A 23,978-nucleotide genomic window follows, 5' to 3' on the forward strand; every position below is an offset into this window, starting at 1 on the left:
GTACACACACACCCAGAGCGGTGGGCAGCCAACTCCAGCACCCGGGGAGCAGAGAGGGTAAATAGCCTTGCTCAAGGGCCCAACAGTGGCAGCTTGCCAAGCCCAGGAATCGAACCCACAACCCTGTTATCAATAGCCAGGCGCTCTAACCGCTGAGCCACCATCGCTGAGCCACCACTGCCCACTACTACTACATTCGGACATATAGTTTAGAGTATGGTAATTCTATATATATAAAAAAATTTCTACTACTACGAATAAATGAGTAAATAAATAAACGTTATGAGATACATAAAGCGTATACCTGATATTTTAGATGTGTATCTCTTTGCATTTCCAAAAGAGGGCGCCACAGCATCACTAAAAACAGATTGTCCTTATCTCACACATTCAGTAGAAGAATGGTTCAGTTTATTTTCTTTTAATAAGGATTATAAATGATACAATACTGATGTTCTCTCTGCTGTAAGACATATTAAATCTCATAGCTTCTTTATTTGAGCCAGTCTACTGGAACTGTTTTGAAAAATACTTTGTTATAAGCCGTGCAATGGACAGATTTCAGAAAATAAATGGAAATAAGGGAAAATTTAGACTGTATGGGAATGAAATTCACTGTAAAATCTTTAATGATCAATGTGTGTTGTCCTTCGGTCTCTGAATGAGGTTGAAGTAGTGTTGCTCCATGTGAGCTAGCTAACACAGCTGCGTACACTAAACTGCCATCAAGACAAATATTCACCATTTGTGTTGGACACAGAAGGAATTTGGCCTTCGTGCAGTGAACACACACACAAGCACAAACACATACAGTGACATTGAGCACACACATGCACACTAGTAATCAAACACACACAGTGACAGCACACGTCCCTGGGCAACCATCCCTGCGGCCTAGGGACCAGAGAGGGGTCTTGCTCCAGGGCCCAACAGTGGCAGCCTGCTGAGCTGGGTATTGAACCCACAACTCTGTCAGCCCTGTTACACCACTGCCTATAAGACTGTCTTCAAAAAGTACCCCCAAGCAAGCCTTGTAAAATGAGGTTAAGCTACATTTAAGTACCTGGTGTTGCTTTATAGTGTTTGTAATACTCAACTTACTGTTGTAGATTATTTGTCATTCAGAGGATCCAGTGGAATTGAGGGTTAAATTTGCAAAGAAAATCCAGTTTAGGTCAGTTTAGATTAGTTCATTCAATAACCAAATTTACATTTTTCAACTCTGCATTGTGGGTTCCCTATTTTATCTTCTTAAACTGTAAGATCCTGGAACACTGGTTTACTGGTTTAAGGTGCACCTTATCTTGGTAACTATAAACTATAATGGCAATTCTTTGTATTGATCTCTTGGCTAAAATCTTCAGTACTCTTCAAATAATGAATACACACTGGGAACACATTACTTACTCATTATATATATATATATATATATATATATATATATATATATATAGATAGATATTTATCAAAATATATTTATTTACACATCTTTACTCGTTATGTTTGTTCGTGTAAGCACAGGTAAAATTAAGATACACTGCTCTTATTTTGAAAAAAAGTTCTCCACCTTACGGCAGACCATGACACTTATTTTGAAGCACCGATTTATTTATTTTTCATTCAGAGCCCCGACAAGGTTATATATTCAAAAATAATAAATATTTATAATAATAATATTTTGTATTTTGTTAATCCTGTAGGAAGTGTCAGTGTACAGAATGCATGTCTGAAATAAACACAAGTGGAAAAGGATAAAATATCCAGGGTTTTTAATGAAACTAGATAGATATAATAGATAATAAATAATAAGCTAATAGATAGATATCATAGATATGTCATAAGGTAGATAGATGGATAAATAAATAAATAAATAAACGCTTTCAAAATACAGACAAATAAAATTGTACATTTTAATAATGTGGCTGATTTCCAGAACATGGATTAAGTCTAACTGCCAGTAGTGATTTACAACCAAAAATCCCCTTTTAGTCTGGGTTTAGGTTAATCTGTGAGTGGGTAATGGCCCATGTTTTTCAGTATTATTATTATTATTTTTATTTATTTTTTTTACACGCATTACGTATTAGGGTTTAAAATAATACTTGAGTTCCTCAATTTAATAAACCGTTCAATTAATGGAACAATCAATTAAAACGAGTTAAAATCGTCTGAAGTTGCTAATTTTTCATGATCACATTTCCACCGTCGTGCACGTCAGACGCTTTTATTTTGAAGGCGTGCGCGCGCTGCTTGTTGTGTTGAGCTCGTGCTTTCCCAGTCGGCTCTAAGTGACCTCTGACAGAGCGCGCGCTCGCGGGGTTGGAGGGGCTGAGTGCGTGCTGGAGGGGCTGAGTGCGTGCTGGAGGGGCTGGAGCTGCAGGCTGGGCTCAGCGCACCGCACCGCACCGCAGCGGCGGAGGAGAAATGAGAGTTTGTCCGGGGCTGACTGAGCCGGATTCCCGCAGCTCGGGGGTGTCCTGCGTGCTTTCACCCGCTGGAGGATCCTGATTCCCGGGTAGAGAGCGGAATGACAGACAGCTCCTGCTCTCCGACTGAACTGCTGCTGCTGCTGCTGCTGTTTGCATAGCCAAAGCGCGGCTGCCGGGCAGGACTCATACCCTGGATTTAACATTGGGAGGTCTGGAGGGTCAAACCTTCGCTGGCTGAAGCGCGCGCGTTCCCTTTGCCCTGGTGAGTATGATGATGTTCCCCCTTTCAGCTCGCTGGACTAGAGCATAGCTGCGGCTGTTCTGCTGCGGCTGTTCTGCTGCGGCTGTTCTGCTGCTGCTGCTGCTGCTGTTCTGCTGCTGCTGTTCTGCTGCGGCTGTTCTGCTGCGGCTGTTCTGCTGCTGTTCTGCTGCGGCTGTTCTGCTGCTGCTGTTCTGCTGCGGCTGTTCTGCTGCGGCTGTTCTGCTGCTGCTGTTCCACTGCTTTGCACACGGTGTGATGGTGATGATGGTGATGATGATGATGATGGTGATGATGGTGATGATGTGGCCACAGAAAGTTCACGTCAGGACTTATGGGCTTCATGCTCAGATATCTGTGGATCAACTTATAGCTATTGTTGGACAGCGCTCACGTGGACAGGTGCTTGTTTGTCCAAAATCAGGTGAGCTGGGCATGCAATTGGACTCATCCACGCGCTGTATGGGGGTCAAAAGTATTGAGACACCTGTACTATGGGTTCTGATGATTTGGTGAATTGAGTGAAGCTGCAACTAAAGTTTAAGGAGAAACCTTCACTATGCACTATACTGACAAAAGTATTGGGACACCTGTTTTTCTTGGAGTAGCTGTCTCTGCTGTCCAGGGAAGGCTTTCTGCCAGATCTTGGAGCATTGCTGCAAGGATTTGATTGCATTCAGAGACGAGTGTAGGTGTTAATAGGGTCAAGATGTTGAATGATGGCTTACCACCCCAACTCATCCCAAAAGTATTGGATGGAGCACTACTGCCATCATTCCGGAGAACACCGTTCCACTGCTCCTCAGCTCAGTGCTGGAGGGGGCTTTATACCCCTCTAGCCCACACCTGGTATTAGGCATGGTCAATATGTTCATGTTTATCTGCTTTATCATGTCTCTCTACAGGGACTAGACAAGCCGTGTGTGTGTGTGTGTGTATTTGTGTGCATTTGCACATCTGTGTCAGCAATGGGTGCAGATTAAAGCAGCTGAATGCATTTATTAGAAGGGGTGTCCACAAACATTTGGACATATAGTGTGTACTCTCCTGGACTCCTGGAGTATTCGCTTCTCTCTGACTCCTCAAACCTGTTGCCGGCTCTTAACAGCCACGGGCTTCTTATTTCCCTCTGTCTGAAATACCCTTAAGAAATGTCACCTCCAAAGGAAACAAGATCTGGAAACCAGAAGTGCTCGGATGCTGCCCAGAAAGGACCTGCAGGAAGGTTTGGCTGACGCAGGGGTGCTCGTGCACTGTTCTACTGTGCAGTGTTGCCTCCACAAGCAGCTTAAATATATCCATGCTCACATATACAACTTTGAAAGACCCCAAAATGAGACGAGTAGGCAGAGCCGGCCAAAGGCGTACTCGAATTACACGGCCGCTTAGGGCCCCTACGCCACCAGGGGGGCCCCAGGAGCACCACGCTATCGGTGTAGTTTGTACACCAATACTAGGTTAATCAATACCTAATCAATTGCTGAAAATTAATTGGAACATTTTCGGAAGTTTGCTACCCCTGCAATTAAAACAAAATAGCCAGAATGACAGCGGTAAGATATACGCTAATTACAAATAATGCTAATGGTAGTGGGCACGTTACACACACACACACACACACACACACACACTGTAGCCTATGAAATGAAGTATCTGGTGCTGAGGTGGTGGTGTGAGGGGCCCCAAATGAAAATCTGCTTTGGGCTCCATAAAGGCTTGGGCCGGCCTGCGAATAGGGCCTTGGAAATGTTAGTTCCTGTGGTGGAAGATGCGCACACACACACACACACACACACACACACACACACACACACGGTGTAGCCTATGGAATGCTGAAGTATCTGGTGGTGTGAGGGGCCCCAAATGAAAATCTGCTTTGGCCCCCATAAACGCTTAGGACGGCCTGCGAATAGGGCCTTGGAAATGTTAGTTCCCGTGGTGAAAGATGCACACACACGTCACACACGTTTTACACACACTGTGTAGCCTATGGAATGCTGAAGTGTCTGGTGGTGTGAGGGGCCCCAAATGAAAATCTGCTTTGGCCCCCATAAACGCTTAGGACGGCCTGCGAATAGGGCCTTGGAAATGTTAGTTCCCGTGGTGAAAGATGCACACACACGTCACACACGTTTTACACACACTGTGTAGCCTATGGAATGCTGAAGTGTCTGGTGGTATGAGGGGCCCCAAATGAAATGATGGCCCCCCTAAAGGCTTGGGCCGGCCTGCGAATAGGGCCTTGGAAATGTTAGTTACCGTGGTGGAAGATGCTGGATGTACTGACCAGGTGCACATAATGACGGATAATAAGATTCCCCATTAACCGTTACTGTGCCAAATTACATTACTGTGGGCGTTTCTGAGCGTGTCATGGTCAGCGTGAGTGATTAAGGAGCGCTGACGTACTGTATTACAAAGACCGCAGTGTCTCCCTCCTAACAGGTAATTGGAGCAGTTTGCACAGAGTCAACAAAGTAGTTTGTAGTTACCTTTAGTTCAGCCTGAGCCTTTATTTCATTAACAGAGCAATCCCCCTTACCAGCTGATGGCTTTGGGCTGCTCTCCAGCCCTCTGTGCAGTGTGCTTTTATACATGCAGCCTAATGCCATGCTTCCAAAAATCCAGTCAGAAGGCTTTGTCAGCTGGTACTGATGGTCAGTGTTTTCCCCTTTTACAGAACAGAGCATTTGCTTGATATTTTATCCAGAACTAACAGCCAGTTCGCCCGGGTTTCAACCTCATGGAACAAACGTCAGAGCTCGAGCTGTGTGTGGGTTAAAGCAGTGATTTGTGCTGCCGTATGTAATATTATGTAATCCTGGTGTTTGTATTCAAATGTATTGACTCAATATTTGCTTGTGAGCATATCCTATTTCTACTGATCATCTGTCAGGCCATTTAAACCCCCAGTATTATTACTCCATTGTTGTATACTATATATATATATATTTTTTTTTGCTTTGGATAACTGCACAGTTGCTTTGGTTTCAGTCTTCCTGTGATATTTTAGCTCTTGGGAGCCAATGTTATCTCCAGTACATTAAACAATGAGAGAGTATGTCCGACTGCCCAGAAATATTTGCTGTAGATCACCAAGGATTTGTGCTTGTGATTAAATGTGGTCCAGTAACTTTACTGTGGTACCGTAGACTTGTAGCTAAGTCAATGGACTGGAAATCTGCATGGGAACTCATAAGCTGTAGTTTCAAAATAAAAATTAGAAATAAAGCAGAGACTTAAATATCTCTCTTTTTTACACTGTATACTTTTCTGTATACTCAAAAAAAAAAAAGGCTTTTCATTGTAACAATACTTTTTTTGGTGTTATATAGAACTGTTTTTAAAAAGATTCTTCAAAATGACACAACAGACTTTTATCCTCAAGGAGAAGAACCGTTTATACATACCGATGGTTCTTCAAGTAGTTTAACCATTTTAGAACCACCGACAGAACTTTGGATTTGCTACTGTTTGATTGAGAGCCGAGTAATACAATTCAGCACATTGGCACAGTGGCATTTACTGAATATTGCTGTAAGAAAAGATCGATATATCAAAGTATCGCAATATTATGATTTGTGACACTGTATCGAATCTCATACACAGTATTGATTAGTAATCATTAGTTTCCATGTAAAGATTGGTGGCAGACAGTGGTTCAATTAGTGTTGTCTTTAAATTCTGAGAGCTAGATAGCAGTGTTGTATGTACTCTGTCCTCAGATCCCACTGTTCTGATTGGATAAAAAATTACTTTTTACTCTGATTTTATAGATAGACAGGTAGGCAGATAGAAAGAAAGATACTTTATTGTTCCCGAAGGACATTTAGCAGCCTGTAGCAATTGCACAGCACAGTAATACAATACAATAATCACAAAAATAACAATAAATATATAAAAAAAAATGTGCGTTTAAAACTAACTGGAGATGAAAGACAGTGCAGATATAAAATATAAGGAATGAAGCAGACAGATGACAATGCTCAATAAATGTGCATATTATATATATATATATATATATATATATATATATATATATATATATATATATATATATATATAGTATTGATATCAAAGTAAAGTCTCAGTAGTGTCCGGGAGTGCAGGTGTACAGGATGTACAGTAAAGTGGAAATATTGCACCCCACTGGGACAAGTTGAAGAGCCTGATGGCTCTCGGAACAAAGGATCTCCAGAGTCTGTCTGTGAAGCAGCTCTGTGACAGCATATGCATATGATGGTGGTTTTTATATTGATTCTAAAAACTCATAACACTTGTATCACACATCATATCACCAGATTCCTGCCAATACACAATTTGTTTAGCCTCCACACTTTGGCTCAGATTTGCTTGCCAGTCTATGGTGGACAGCTAATTTTGCGGATGCATGATGATACTGGGATATTGTATTGGTGTGGGCAGATGTTTAGTTATGTAATTAGGGGCATCGGACGTTGATTTGGTTGAAGCTAATATTTATCTAATGATGTACTTTATATTTTTAGTATATATACTACCTTCAGCACTTGCACTCATTTATACTGTAAGCCACGCCCACATTCAACCAGTGTATAATTTAGATAATGAGAATGTAAGGAGGATTGTTCAGGAACTGGTATCAAAATCAAGCTGCTCATGCTCATGTTGGTATCACACATTTTGATCGAGACCCAGCCCCAATCTCCTATACTACCCAGTGACCCAAAGCTGCCATCGACCTCTCACTGAAGTTCATGACAGAATTTGATTTGAGCCTTAAGTGATGTGAACGTTATCAAGCTTTCATCTGGGGATGGTTTCAGTCTGTGTTCAGATGTAGAGCAGAACCCATTGAGCGCACATTTAGCGGCACTCTCTTACTGTAAATCTTCACCTCAGCCATATGTTCTGCTTTCTGCAATAGAATGAGGCTCTTAGAAAGCCGGCGCTGTTTTTAATATTTAATGCTTCCTTCACCTAATGCAGAGCATTGAGAATGTTGAGCGGCGTGAGCGCAGAAGAGGAGTCAGCTGTCATTAACGTGCCGACCCCCAAGTGAAGCTAAATCTGCAGAGAATTCCATCTGTTTACTTTAAAAGCCAAACGCCGTGTTGGTGGAGTGAGGAATCTGAGGAGTCTGAGGAAAAAGGAGCCTATCTCCCGCAAGAACTTCAGGCCATCTGTTCTTTTTGGACTCCGGTTTGTACTTTTTTTTTGTCACACACACTTTATTTTTCTCACAGCCAGAGACGTTCAGAGATGACCTCAAACATCTATCTATCCTTGGAGGGTTTGTGATCTGGCAAACAAAACATTACAATACCTGAATATTAAAACATTATATGGACAAAAGTATTGGGACACCTGCTCATTCATGAAGTGTATATCCTTCTTTTGTTGGATTAACTGTCTCTACTAGATCTTGGAGCAGGTGCTGTGAAGATATGATTGCATTCAGCAACAAGAGCGTTAGTAGATGTTGGATGGTCACCACCACACCTTTTGGCCAACCCCTCAACGCATCAAGGAGTTTAAGCTGCCGATGCTCATGTTGGTATCATGCATTTTGATCGATACCCATCCCCAACACCCCAACGCATCCTAGAAGTACTGGATGGCGCTGGATACCCCTCTAGCCCATGCCTGCAGTTAGGCATAGTGCCAATAGGTTCATGTTTATCTGCTCCAGAGAGTCCTATTCTATTGGCAGTACTTCTATACAGGGACCAGACAAGCTGTGTGTGTGTGCATTTGCACATCTGTGTCAGCAGTAGGTGCACCTTAAAGTAGCTAAATGCGTTCCTCAGAAGAGGTGTACACAAACGTTTTGACATGTAGTGTATTTTTAATGATGTTTTCTCACTTGTTTTTTTTTACTTTTCATAATGTGAATCCGGCAACTTTTGGTTGTTATATTGTGATAAAATGTCATGATAGACGAACCAATCGAAACGCTCCTAAATGACTGATAGTCTTATCGGATAGTGTTTTGCTGTCCTCTCGTTGTGACATCTCGGCACAATGTGCTGTTAGCAAGCTGAAGAGATTGTAGCCAGGTTAGTTTTTAGCCTTGCCTTCCCCACTCACTTTACTCACTTCCCCAGGTTTGGCGTTCTCAGTTGTTACCAGTAAAATCAGCTGCTACTTTCTATTCTGATGTGTGTTTATCCTCCGTTTGGTTCAGATGTTGAAGAGATGAGATGGTTGAAGTCTGAGGCCTTCTTCTGCAGACATAGGCACAGGAAAAGCCATGGTCACAAGGCCTGGTTCATGTAGCAACTCTTGTTCCCATAACTAGCAGAGCCTGGAGGTGATGGGCTGCTCTCCAGTACCAACAATGCCATGTTCTCCTGAAGTTGCGGCAGCTTTTACTAGGGCTTTCTCTAGTGGGCTGGGTTTCAGCTTAACATTAGTCAAGACTGTGATGTAACAGTTTTAGGGTTTTGGAATCGGCCTGTTTTAAAGCTCGGTTTTGGTTCTGCTGGATGTTCTTTTGAAGGAGGACACAGCAGTGTTTAGGGTTCACAGTGTGTCCCTTCCATTTACTGAGCTCCCATTCTTCAATTATGCCAAGGAAAATACAGTTTGAAATGCTAGGACCTATTTAAGACACAATAGCTGGAAAATAGATCATTTTATATGCGTGAGTGTTCTTTAAAACTGGATGATACCCATAATACCTGCTCTCTTAAACAGTTAAACGGCAGAAAAACAATCATGACATGAAGCCAGTGTTATTCATGACACTCGAGCAGATGTATGTGTGGTCCGGCTGGACTTTTCAGCTCTGCTTTCATCTTCCCGCGGTCACCCACCGAGACGCTGTCTATTTTTGGCAACATTCATATTTATGGGTCCAGAACCTTGTCTGCAGCTAATCCCCACAGTACCATCTGTAGCGCTCCCCAGGATCTGCCCTGTGTTGATTTTGGATGGGAAGTTGAAAACGGTTGATCTAACAGTTGTTCGGTCATATGAGGAACGGACCTGTGGAAGTAACCAGCTTCGTAGAAGCAGGGAGGGTCCATTTCCAGGCCTGGAGGGTCTTACCCCTGCATAGTTCGGTGGTTTCTCTCCTCCATCAGTTGAACCAGGTTATTAGTTGGGATAACAGCCAAAGTGTTATTCTTTGATAAATTACAAATGTAATATAATTAACAGCCTGACGTTGTAAATTATGGAAGATGGTCAGGATGCGTCTTAATTCTGAGAACAAAACATCTGTCATTTTTAAGTTCATAGAGTACAAATACTTTGAAGTATTTTAGTAATTCTTGAATTTTGGTTGGAAACAGGAGTTAAAATCTTGAAACAGCCCATGGGACATTGTCCAATTAGGTTCATGTTGTATGTACGTAGATACGTCCCCATGAGCTCTAACAGATGTGTGACCTTCAGAGAAGGAATTAGGACATAATTAGGAAGTGACCGTGACAATCACCTTTTGATTTGAGATTTCATTCTTGAAGTCTTTAGATATGTCAAACCAACAAACACATAAATAAACTAGAAAAGTGAATTTCCTGCAGGAAACGCAGAACGGGTGAACAGCAGCATGTAGGCTATTGCAAGTGGTTGCTGTAGTATTCTAGGTGGTCTCAATGATGTTGCTAGCTGGTTCCTAAGTGTTTACCAGGGTATCCCTGGTGATTTCCTTCTGGAAGAGTTTCCAGATCAAAAGACTGGCAGGCAGTAGTGTTCTCCACTATGCTGTTCAGCATAAACAATTGACGGTTGCCTCTGAACCTGACTTGGAAAAGGTTTCTTTCAAATTGTCAAGCACACATTCACAATTTAGACTCCTGGTTGCTGTTATACCCCATGTTGATGTTTGGGTGTTACAAGTGTATTTGTATCATCATTACATTTGAAAGGTGCCAGAACCTTTACACCCCATTCTTTCTGAGCTTTAGAAGAAGCTGAATTATTTATTTATTTATTTATTTATTTATTTATTTTTGCAATGCGCAAACATAATAAATGCATCCTTGACTCCAAATATACTCTGAACATGTTTCAGTCTGTTGTTATGGAAAACAACGCTCTTTACTGAAGGGTCACTGTAAATCTTCCACGTACACACTGAAGGTTATCCTAATGTCTGTTAGTAGAGGTGATTTTCTTGTTTCCACATCTCTGACATCTAAGTGGAGGCCCACTTATGAGTGGCTGGAGATTATCAGCTAAATTATGTTAAATATTTTCATAAAATCTGCATTAATCATGTCTTCTGTAATAAAGCCCAGGACTTGAGCTAGACACCCCTTTATAGAAGCCAATTATTGCCGTAATTCTGAATCCTGTGGTAATAAGATGATCCTCTGCCTGTGCAGTCCGGTGTGTGTTGTTATTCGGCTGGCATCAGAATGCTCAGTGCTGAGCTCGACTCGTGGGACATGCGCTGCCCCGTTCTTCCACCCCCCTTGCCTTCACGCCTGTGCCCACTGGGACACTCATGGCTCTCTGCTGTAATTAGCTCTTTATGGATTATCTATACTGCCCACTCTGTTACCCTGGCCAGGCTCTCTCAGTCAGCAGGGGGATTATTTAAAGACATATTTTAGATGATATTTAGGACAGTTTTGCTAGACAGGCAGGACTACAGTAGGGTTATATTGGGGCTGATATTCATGTGTCCGAGTGTTTCAATATCCCAGTTTATGATATTTTGGTGTTTATATTCACAGATTTGACTCCTTTAAACATTGGAATTTCAGCATTTGGTCGAATGGTGCGTCTTACAGTGTCTGGTGATCTTCAAACTAGCATGTATTTAAAAGGAGCTCCTCAAACATGTATGAATTAACCTTGTCCTTTACAGTGAGCCTAATGAGTCTCCTTCAGCTTCGAACTATCATGCTTGTACTTGATGCTTTTCCCAAATACTCTGATATAGTCATGTTTATGTCAACATCTGGAAGCCACCCCTGTCCACTTATCCTTACTGACCTGCAGTTTATCAAGTTACGGAGTAGAAGAATTATGAGAACATATGTCTGTAGAGTTTAGCTGATTTCACCTTTATAATAATATTAGTAGAGTATTAAATCTTGGAGTATTTGGAGTAAGTTGCCAACAGACAATGATCCAGTCGTGATTTTGTTCCCGTGGTATCTAGGTTGGTCTCCCACTTTTGTGGCCTACATATTTCCAACATGGTTAAGAAGTGATGTTGACCGAGAGAGCAGCCCATCACGTTCGGATTTCTAATGGGAAATCAAAATGTGATCTAGGACCCTCTGAAAGACTTTCTGAAAGACTTTCCATACCCAAGGACTGGCAAGCAGCAGTGTTATCCACTATGCAAAATGATGCTGTTGATGTAACAGTTTCACTACCACGACGACTTCTGCGGCGTCGAATCTGGAAATGTGAGAAGAGTCTGTTGTATTTGACCAGTCAACGATCTGACCTATTTTTAGCTCCACTTGTTTGTCCCTGGGTATCCTGGTGCAAAGGGTAAACAGGCTCAGCACAGGTACTCGAGTACTGTACAGTGTGCAGTATAGCACAACCCCTGTTTCATTAACCTGATAAGTGCAGGGTGACCAGTTGAACAGATTAGTGTCAATTCTTTACTGATTCAGAGATTTCTTGCTCTGACTGGCTGTAATGAAACCTGGCCAGGTGCTTTGGGATCTTACTGTGTGTGTGTATGTGTGTGTGTGTGTCTGTGTGCAGTCATACGGTTGCACATCTTGTGACTTTGTAGCATGTGACCATGCATCTCACATGATGGGCGCTAGCATAAAAATCTGCTAAGTCGACAGTAATAGCAGTGATCATCGTGGCATGGCAGGTTAATGTGGAGTGGAGGTGACTGACTGTAAATCTGCACAGTCATGTCTTTTTTTTTTTCTTCCTGTCATCTTCCTTTTTCAGGTCTGAGCTCAGCAGCGTGTAGGAAAAGCTGCTTGCTGACCATTTCCTTTTCTCACTTTGTGCACCAGCTCACTATGAGTGCACTTATGGTGTCGCTTATAAAGTTGCAAAATTATGCCTTAAATGGTGCTGCGGTTGCATTCTAGCGCCTGTGTATATGACCATATGTAGCCGCTGTAGCATTTAAGGAAAATTTGAATAGAAAGCTGGTGAATGAGAAGCTAACTCCAGCGTTCAGGTGTATTGTGACACATTAAGAGTCCAACAGTAAACAGTGTCTCATTGTCCAGACTTAAAGCTAGATGTTACACTTGGCATGGGCTAAAGGGGTGTATAGCACCCAGCATTGAGCTGTGGAGTAGTGGAGCGATGTTCTCTGGCATGATGGTTGGTGCTCCATCCAATACTTTTGGGGTGAGTGGATGAGTTGGGGATGAGGTCCAACCTTCTGACTTCACTAATGCTGCACTTGTCGCTAAATGCAATCATATTCCCACAGCAAAGCTTCAAAATCTTGTAGAAAGCCTTCTTCCCTGGCCAGTAGAGACAGTTACTCCAGGAAAAGTAGAATAAACTCTTTTTAGTACTCTTGATTTCAAAAGAAAAAGTAAATGAGCAGGTGTCCCAATACTTTGGTACATAGAACATAATGGTACAATTCTTTAAAAGAAGAGTCCATCATCATTTAGATGTTAAGGTGTGACCAATATTTCAAATTGATGTTAATGTTTGAATTATTGAACTCCAGGAGAGCTGAATGTAGGGTTGGGCGATGTAGTAAAATACTATATCACAATATTTAAAGACTTTTTTCGCGATACACAATATTTATCACAATATTTATGCTCTTCATCTAATTAAACCAGTCTAATCACTGTTCGTAATGAAACCTGCAGCTGATCAGTGTTTATTAAGCACTAACAGAAACCTCTGTTAAATTCTTAGAAAAGTATATTTATCACTATAACAAAATTTATCACAATATGATAAAATATCATCATATTGCCTAGCTCCAGCTGAATAGGTGCTGCACTAAAATTCCCAATTTTATTCCATTTGCTGATTTTTTTAATTCAGAAATAAAGAATTGATTTAAATGCAATAAAAACTCAAATGAGTTCCTTTGAAAAGCTGAACCGGTTTCTACATTTTATAAACGTTCATGTATATGTATTGGCAGATGTTCCCATAAAAACTATATGTATATTGACATCAGCCCACAATTCTCATATCAGACCTTAAAAAAAGTAATAGGCTGAAGTCAACTGCTAGAGGAGCTTATTACAGGGGTGGGCTCTTGGTAGTCTTGGGTGGGATTCTCTGCAGACAGCCAAAAGATGAAAGCACTCTGACGAACATCCAGTCTATTTAGCTCCAAAGTTTACATTTCGCCAGGTGTTCATGTTGGACTTAAGGCATCTGGTTAAGAGGCGACTTGAAAGGAATGTTAAAGAGCTGGACGTTATACTATGACTCAGTTTAAGGTTGCCTTCATATTAACCCAGTGTTCCTGGCTCAAACCGTGATGGGCCACCTCAAATAGACCACCACTAGATATCCAAATGTTTGTGGACACCCCTTTTAAAGAATGCAGTCAGCCACTTTGCACACTTACACAGCTTGTCTGTACAGCAGTATTGCCAATAGAAAAGGACTCCCTGCTGCAGATAAACATGAACATATTGGCACAATGTGTAATGCCAGGCGTGGGCTAGAGGGGTATAAAGCCCCCCAGCAATGAGCTGTGGAGCAGTGGAAGAACTGTGTTCTCTGGAATAATGGATGGTGCTTCATCCAATACCAATGAGGTGGGGTGGGGATCATATCATCCAGCACCCTGACCTTACCAACGCTTTTTTTGCTGAATGCAATCAAATCCTCACAGCAATGCCCCAGAATTGATTTATTTATTTATTCATTTTAATTTTCACATTTTATGATGTACAAAGTTAAAGCACACCTGACATGGAAATTTCTCTAAAGCCATCAGTTATGGAACCGCCCTGGATTGCATCTTGAGGGCTAAAGCTCAGACCCACAGCAGCTCTTTCTGGTAATCATGGAGGTGAGGTGTGTTTTACAGACTGAATGCTTGGCAATGTGAATGGACTGTCCTTGGGCTAGGCAATTTGTTTAGAGACCTGCCCATGGGATGTGATACCAGGCTGGTGTTTGATTAGGGCTATTGTAGACAAAATCAATTGCCCTTGTGATTCAGTTTGCGCTGTAGAATGGACTTTGCTCTTGTTTGGCTTTGGCAGAGCTCTTCCTCACTCCGAGGTGGGGCTTCTCTCATTAAACTTTAACCTAACTGTCTACCAGTGCACATTCCATGTTGGAGAGAGTGGGGCACAATCCAGCTCGTTTTGATTTATTGACTCGGTCACCCGTATGCCTCCACAACAGATCTGACCATTTTAGACATGGACTCCACAAGTCTGGCACCAGTCAGCCTGTGTCTGGTCACCAAAACATTAGCAGCAGATCCTTTACACGGGGTGTCCATGGATCACATCAGTGAGCATTGGGTGCCTATGACCCTGTTGCTGGTTCACCGCTTGCTGGACACCCCACAAGACCTGCCTGAAGTTTTGTAGATGTTCTGACCCAGTCGTCTAACCATCACAGTTTGGTTCTTATCACAGTGGCTCAGTTTCTTATTCTTGCCCATTTTTCCATCTTTTAACATCTTCATCACCTTCAAGAACTGACTTTTTCTTGCTGCCTAATATCTCTTTGACAAAGGCTACTGTAGATGAAGATAATCAATGTTTTTCACTACACACCTGATCGGTGGATATTCCGATACTGTCAAGCCGATATTTTGATTTTGGAAAACTCTCATAGTATTAAAAAACGCACCATTTGCGTAATCCAGTTATAATAGTGGAATCTGAAGACCGAGTACAACACTGTCACCTAGCTCTTAGGATCTAAACACAGCAGTAAATAAACCACTGTCTCCCACCAAACTTTACATGGAAACTATTCATCAAAAATCTAAATAATTTAAATGTTTTTGAGAATTGGAAAACATAAAATTGTGATTCTTCAATATATCAATATGTTCTTACACTCCTAATTACAAATAATTACATAATATGCAAATAATTGTTTAAAATGCAAAGACAGTGCTGATAAAGTCTGGTGCATGAATGCAAACTAGATGTTTTCCAACCTAAATACTCAAATATCAAAATCTAAATTAAAAACGCTCTGTCTAAAGGGCAGATTTTTTTTGACTGCAAATCAGTACAACTCACAGACTCAGCACCGTATTTACTGCTTGACCTATATATTATTATTCTAGTTAAAGTGTTAAAATTTTATATAGGGGGTTTGTTTATTTGGAAGGCCTAGTTTTAACATCAGGATAAAACTACCGCCACCATGTTTTAGCCACTGAGCGTGAGTTTGAAATAATACAGTGGTAAAATCTGTAACTTATTGACCTACTGACTTCAGATGGATACAGGGACAAACACAGGCTTTATATCGGGGTGAATCTAGAGAGAGATCGGTCTGATAAGAATATGAAATATGAAAAGCATGTTAAGATGTGCACTACTCTCCTCTAATGTCTAACATAGTGTTCACTCATAAACCAACAGCTTTCCAAAGATTTCCAGATGGAAAGCAAGAAACACTTAAGGCTAGGTATGGGGCTGGGCAATATGGTAAAAATACTATATTATACACAATTTTTAAAGATAAGCTATTTATCACAATACATGTAAATCACAGACTAAACAAATCAGTAGAGACAAATTTTTAAAAACTACTATTCAGATACTCTTTCGTACTGAATACAGGGATTTTTTTATATGCAACAGCTGCTGCTCTTCATCTGATTAAACCAGTCTAATTACACTGTTAGTAATGAAACCTGCAGCTGATCAGTGTTTATTAAGCACTAATAGTGTCCTCCATATGCTTAGAAAAGCCTAGTTATCACAATGCCATAAAATATCGTCATATTGCCCAGCTCTAGCTACGTACATCCTGTAGGTACTGTGCGTCAGTGCAGTGGTGAAAATGATGCACATGAAGGTAGACACTAGGCCGTGCGGCACACTGAATTTGTGACGTTTCTTAAAAATCCTAACAAATGAAAGGGTTGTTTCTGTAATTGAATATAGTTTTTGAAATGCTAATAAGTAGTGACATATCTGTTCATACATTTTATTATAAAGTCCACTGCAGACCATCATTAGCTTGTATAACTGTACATAAGCACTTACATTCTTACAAAGCAAACTCACAGTTCCTATAAGCTCTGCTGTGTTCTGGCGGCGTGATTTGAGGGGGAGGATATATTTTGGCAGGCCCTTATCTGGACATATGGACCTTGTGCCAGTGGGTGTCATTAAGCTTAATGTTTGCTCCCTCGCCATGTTGGAGGCCTGCTTCATGGATCAGTCTTACTGAATGCACTTAAAGGGGGAGTTTACCCAAAATCACACCAGACTCCTGTTATGCAGCCAAAGATTTTATTCTGCACTGATTGTTTAGAAAGATAAATTTAAGTAAGATTGATTTTGTTACTTATGTACGATAATTGATGACATCATCATAGGCTGTGTCCCAATTGTGTACTGCACACTAACACTATGAGGTATGTACCATATACTAATCTTAGTAGACTGAATCTGGCAGATTAGTACACCAAATGTTAACGTTTTTGTACTAACAGGAAGTGATTAAGTGTTGCTATGCCAACAAACGTCTCTGCAGGCTCTGCTGCTGCTGTTGCCGCTGTACTTGCATTGCATTTAGGGATATTGGTGTTGGAGCTGGGTGATATGGTAAAATGCTATAACACAATATTTATCACAATATATGTTAGGGATGCACTGTTTTGGCTTTTTCAGTTCAGATACTGATACAGAAACATGAAATTTGCATATCGGTCGATACCAGATACCAGACGGATACCATTGCTGAATTAATAAACCGTATACCTCACCATGTGGGAGAGACTTAAGGCATCAGGATTGACTTAAACAATACTTTATATAACAGGACATATTAACACATAGATATAAATGTACTAAATTGCCATTTTTCATTTATTTATTTGCACATTTAGTGCAGTCTCACACCAACAAATTAAAGTGAAAGGATCGGTTCCATGGATCGGCCAAATAATCCGATACCGGATCCAGCTAATTTTAGTATTGGGACCGATCCTAATATCGAATTGGTGCATCCCTAATACATGTAATCACAGATTACACACAGTACACACATCTAGCAACTGATTCTTATAAACTGCTATTCAGATACTCTCCTGTACTGAATACAGTGATATTCAACATAAGCTGCACTTCATCTAATTAAACCAGTCTGATTACACTGTTTGAAAGTACACTTTGTGAAACCTGCAGCTGATTGGTGTTCATTAAGCACAAATAGTATCCTTGATATGCTTAGAAAAGCACATTCCTATCCCAATAACAAATGTATCACAATACGATAAAATATCGTCATATTGACCAGCTCTAATTGGTGTCCATCGTACTTTTATCTATAGTACAAACTCAAACACTAGTTAGGATCCACCTTGTTCTGACGTCATTTGGATCATTCTCTACTTCAGTTGTAGTTTGTGGTGCATTACAGCCATCAGTGCAGTGGGGGGTATTTATAACACTTAATAAAGAGAGTGCATGCAGCGGCTACAAGAGAAACGGATCTACAAAGCTTTCTTACCCACGGTAATAAAGGCTGTTTTATACGCACTGAGGACGTGAGGTCAGTGTGACGTAATTGCGGACCAAACGGCGTCAAAGTACACGGTCCAAGCAATGGGAACAGTCCGGCAGTACGGAGTACCATGCTGCGTCTGCACTAGGAGTGGTGGGTTTGCTGTTTCTGGTGGGCCATTGTCTAGAATAGCAGCTGTTCAGGTGCTGCTGTGGTATGCCTTCAAAACAGGTGGTATTAACCTTGTGTGCTAAGTTCAGGTCCAGGTTCTTTCAATGCCTATGCCAGGTTCTTTTAAAAACCTATTCGGACTCTGCTGCAGCCCCAGTTGTTTTTCAAATACTGTAGCTTTGAATGGAGCCGACCGGAACCGACCTGGAGCCAGAAAGGGCTGTCCTAAAGGAGCAGTCATGTTGTGGTAATAAGGAAAAATGCTTGCTATTAAGTCATCACGCGTGTTCATCACCAGTGAGCGATGTGTTTTTGCAGTTACAGATTTCATGTATGTGAAGTTAAATGTTTGCTGTTATAAATTCCATGGCTATGTAATTCTTCATTGGTTAAAATACTCATCCTTATGAACCAATGCGATTCAGTATTCAGTATCGCTGTATATTTGCCTTAAGCATGGTTAAGGTAGTTTTGGAGCTGTGATTCTCTTTATATATCATAATTGGAATAATCATATATAAAAAAGACTTCAGGAAGCTTTTCTCATTTTAGCCTTTAGGACAGTGTGACCTTGAAGCGTGACTATAGTTATAGCCTCCCCTGCATGAGTCCAGTCATGACTCATGAGTTAGACAGGTAAGGCTAACAGGGAGGTGCTGCTCACAGTGCTTGGCCCTCTCTCCAGGACCAGATTGCTCACAGCCTCTTGTTATTCAGAGGTTACATTTTTATGCCGAGTTTAGCATCTCTGCATCCAGACGTGGTGCCGAGTGGCAATGCACTGTAAGCTTGGGCACTCACGTACCGAATGACTTATGCGCCGTTTACTCCCCCATTCATACAGACCACATGTGATTGTTTTGGAAAGCACGGTGTCTCTGATTTCAGTCGGAACCATTTATTTACATCTCTCCGCCTATTTAGCCTACCCCAGTATAGCCCCGCCCATTCATACTGCAGTTCTCCGTCTCAGTCTTTTAGCTCTGAGTGCTTATTCATTTATTCACAATATAAGTCTGCCAATCAGGATGAAGCTTATTTACCCGGCTTCTATCCATATGAAAGCCCCTGGGAACACAATTTGAGATATTTGGATGCAGCTGAAACTGAGATTATGGATTTTTGTATGATACTAAATTGGTTCTGCGTCCCTCACGGACGGGAGGGACAATGGGGCACACGGGCCAGCCTCTCCCAAGTCGCAGATAAAGCTTTAGCTCGCCAGGGTTGGCCTTGGGTTTAGCTTGCCCAGTATGCTTAGACTCATGGCGGAGCCATGTTAGCCTTGGTTGGTGAGGGGTCTGTTGACATAAACCCTACCCACTTTTAGGGCTGCCTATTCCCTGGTGGTCTAGTGTTTCGGATTCGGCGCGGTCATCGCCGTGTCCCGGGTTTGATTCCTGGTTAGGAAACAGTCTTTCATAGGGCAGTGGTGGCGGGTAGAGCTCCGGGCTATTGATGACAGGGTTTTGGGTACGATACCCGGGCTCGGTAAGCTGCCACTGTTTGGGCCCTTGAGCAAGGCCCTTCACCCTCTCTGCTCCCCGGGCGCTGTGTGTGTGTGTGTGTGTGTGTGTGTGTGTGTGTGTGTGTGTGTGTGTGTGTGTGTGTGTGTGTTCACTACCACAGATGGGTCAAATGCAGAGGGAACATTTTGCTGTACATAGTACAGTGACAAATACTATAAATAAAAATAATATATAATAAATAAAAAAATATAAAAAATAATAAATAATCTTTACCTTTACCTTTATTCCACATTGAGAGGAGAGCAATACTGGTGAAATACAGCAGACTCGCCCTGAGGAGCCAGATTAACTCAGAAAACTCAGAAAGATTGAGGTTCCCAGTGGCTTAAAATGTGCAGTAACAGAAATGGCCTGATTCATTCTAAGGGATGAAGGTTGGAAAATGGATGTGTAAATATGAATTTTGACCATTATAAGCACAGCACAAAAGTTGTAAGTGGACCTCAGGGGGAACAATGACAAGAACTGAAACATGGACACTTGGCTGGAGAACAGATCTTATGTACCAGAGCTTGCTTGCTTCATTTGCGTGAACCCCAGAATTCAGACTGAACAGACTGAATATCTACGTTTTCGGTTCATTGAAGGACAAATGCGTAAATCAGTAAATCATCTGTTTGTGTAATAAAGTGCAGTATAGGCTATTGATTACGTTTGTTAAACTAACTGTAGACCATGGCTAAAGTAGTAATCAGAATAAAAGGCTCTCCCGGCCTCTGATGGATCTCCCTGTGAAGTTCTGGACTTGGTTTGGCAGCCGTTTCTTTGTGATCAGCACTTTTGCAGAGTTCTCCGACCACTCAAAGCAGGTCCAGTTTATGAGCTGATGGTCTCGTGATTGTCCTGCAGTTCAAGGTGGTCCTTTGTTAGTAAAGTGCTGAAAGGCTGTGCGGTTCAGCGCTTCCTCTGCGCTTCTGCAGCGGAAGGAGAACGACAAACACAGTCAGCATCTCGCTGTGAGGAAAGGGCTAGCTAAGTAGCTTTTTGATGGAAGAAATGCTAAGACTAACTTTCTGTCGTTCTCTCTTTCCTTCTGTCTATCCTTTTCTCCTCCTTTGCTCCTCTGTCCTCATGCCCACATGAACCACTTATTTTTTGCAGTTATAGATACATACATATATAGACTCTGTCACTGTGTCTACCTCCCTGATTTGTCTGTTCATCCCTCATTTCCTGTAGCTCTGCCATTATGTCACTGTGCTTTACTTCTTATACTTTTTGCCTTTGGGATATTTGTGTTCAGTAGTTTTCCTCCTCCAGATATTATCCATGTATTAAAGAGCTCATATCCTGTTCCCTACAACCCCCCCCACCACACACACACACACCCCTATTGATGTCCACTTGCATTTGTGTACAGCTTTGTGCACCAGAAACAGTCTCGGCTGTTTTCCAACCTCTCTTTATCTCTCAGACTTTGTCCAGTATTTAGACAAAAGTATTGGGACACCTGTTTCTGTCGAAATCAATGGTATAAAAGATTTTATCCTGTTTTTGTAGGTGTAGCTGTGTCTATTGTCCAGTGAATAAGAAGGCTGTCCACTAGATTTTGAAGCATTGTTGTGAGGATTTGTTGGCATTTGTTGGTGAGTACCACCCCACCTCATCCCAAAGGTACTGAATGGAGCCCCACCATCATTCCAGAAAACACAGTTCCACTGCTTTACAGCTCAATGCTGGGGGACTTCATACCCCACTAGTCCACACCTGGCATTAGGCATGATGCTCCTCAAAGTTACAAGGAGACAAAGTTTGGGGGCAGTGGTGGCTTAGCAGGTAGAGCTCCGGGCTATTGATGACAGGGTTGTGGTTCGATACCCGGGCTCGGCAAGCTGCCACTGTTGGGCCCTTGAGCAAGGCCCTTCACCCTCTCTGCCCCCCACAGGCTCAGGAGTTGGCTGCCCACTGCTCTGGGTCTCTGTCTGTGTGTGTGTGTGTGTGTGTGTGTGTGTGTGTGTGTGTGTGTGTGTGTGTGTGTGTGTGTTCACTACCTACACTAGAGCGTCCAGTTTAATTGGCAGTACTTGTCTACAAGGACTAGACAAGGTGTGTGTGTGTGTGTGTTTTTGCACATCTGTGTCAGCAATGGGTGCAACTTAAAGTAGCTAAATTTATTCATTAGAAGGGGTGTCCACAAACATTTGGACATGAAGTGTATGCATAACAGTATCTAGATTTTCATTATTATCTGGGCTATTTTTTTGCATATCTGCTCTCTAACCAGTTAGTGATTGTTAAAAATGTGTTTCTCTACACCTAGAGCAGACCGTGGTGCCGGCACTGGTGAATTGTAACTGATTAACCCTCTCTGTGTGTGTGTGTGTGTGTGTGTGTGTGTGTGTGTGTGTGTGTGTGTGTGTAGATCGAGTTTCCATTGTGTCTGTGAGCAAACCTGGAGCTCCAGTATTGAGTTGCTTGCAGAGGGCAGTGATGAGGAAGGAGAGCGTCACTCGCCGATGATTTCCCAGATTAGATCAGGGATCTGTCTTTGACTCTACAGGCATGTAGACTCGAGAACCGCCCAGCAGGCCGGCCTGCGGGAGTCGATGTGTGACTCACTGACTGAGTGACGGACGGAGTGAGTGACTCAACTCGTGTAGGGACAAGCAGAAAATACCTTCACTCAAAGAGAGAAATGCAGAGACACGGTGGTTAATGAAGTTGCTGGGTTAATGATTTGAGCTCAGGGCAGGTCTGAATTCAGTTGGAAATTCAGCTAACATCGTAAGCAGTATCATTTAGCACCCGTTCAGTCTGTCCTGTGAGGATGAAGTCGCCATGAGCCGGCGTTTGACCACTAAGTAAATAGGAAAGTAAACTGGAGCAGGTTTTAGTGTGTTTTAAGTAGGTATGCACAGATACCACTTTTTCCCTCCTGATACCGATACCAGATTCTCAAGTATCTGCAGATACAGAGTACCGATACCAAGTCGGACTTAAATACTCGATGGACGGCTATAAATCCACATCTTTCTAGTGTTCCACTCTATACAGGTTGTACTTTTTGTATATCTGATCCCAAATAAGATCTAATGATTGAAAGAACAGCATTAACTGGTTGAGAAACCGCACATTTGACAAGTTTCAGAGCTATGAAAAAATAAAAATGGCTACAATGCAGAAACACCTGCAGGTAGGGAAGCATAATCTGGCTAATTTGAGCCAAACAGCTTTTTAATTGTTTTTTTGTTTGTTTGTTTGTTTGTTTAAATTTCGAAGTGAAAAAAAAGCTAATTTAGACAATGCTTATGCATTTTACATTAGGGTACATGTCTCAGTGTAAAAAACAAAACAAAAAAGAAACATTTTAGAACCAAAAAAGCACCACATGGAAAAGTGCTGTAATGTGAAATGACATTAAAGGTCTGTTTAATGGTAATAACTATTTATGACTGACTTTTAAATGTTTATGACGTTGTTTAAATGTTTGGTGCAAACAGAAGGTAGGGTGTCTGTAAGCTTCATGGTATCGGTGCTCCCTATTGCCGATAGTGATACTGTGTGTAAGTGCCAGTATTGGCACCGAAACCTGATCTGGAGTGCTGCTGCACAGGAAAAACGCAGCCATTCAACACTTTTGTCTTAGAACACCAATTTTAAGGCTACATGACCCCTACATAATCCTTAATTTCAGCTGACCTAGACCTACATAGCATCTGTTAAGGTTTATTCCAATAAGCGTCAGATGTCCTAACACTTCTGTGGAGATTGAAATTGACAAAAGCAGCCTTTGACAGTGGACACTTGTTGGAACAGATCTTTATAAATCTTTAGGTTGGTATATCTTTAGGTCTGCGATCATTATCATACAGGCACTGTATGCGATTTCAATCAAATACAAATCCTGTATTTAAGCGAATGCATCCTCACAGATTTACTAGCACTCCAGTCATAGTTCATAGTTAGCCCAGTTAGTCCAGTCTCTGTAAACGGCAAAACAAACAAAATAGCTCAGACTGGGCTGCACAACACTATTCCAGCCAATCTGTCACAGGGAAGAACAGGGGCCGTGAAGATGTT

General features: G+C 41.8%; 1 protein-coding gene across 2 annotated transcripts in view; it reads left to right on the forward strand.

Moving 5' to 3' along the window:
* The first annotated feature begins 2,307 nt into the window (after positions 1-2,307).
* LOC140560889 (hyccin 2-like) overlaps positions 2,308-23,978 on the forward strand; it is an 81,359-nt gene continuing 59,688 nt past the window's right edge. Inside the window, exon 1 of one of the 2 annotated variants that reach the window (XM_072685536.1) lies at positions 2,308-2,691. The gene's annotated coding sequence lies outside the window, so the exon portion shown is untranslated. The remainder of the gene's footprint in view (positions 2,692-23,978) is intronic. The other variant, XM_072685537.1, reaches the window with a different exon arrangement.

This window comes from Salminus brasiliensis, chromosome 8 (genome assembly GCF_030463535.1).
Source record: "Salminus brasiliensis chromosome 8, fSalBra1.hap2, whole genome shotgun sequence".
Lineage (NCBI taxonomy): Eukaryota > Metazoa > Chordata > Actinopteri > Characiformes > Bryconidae > Salminus > Salminus brasiliensis.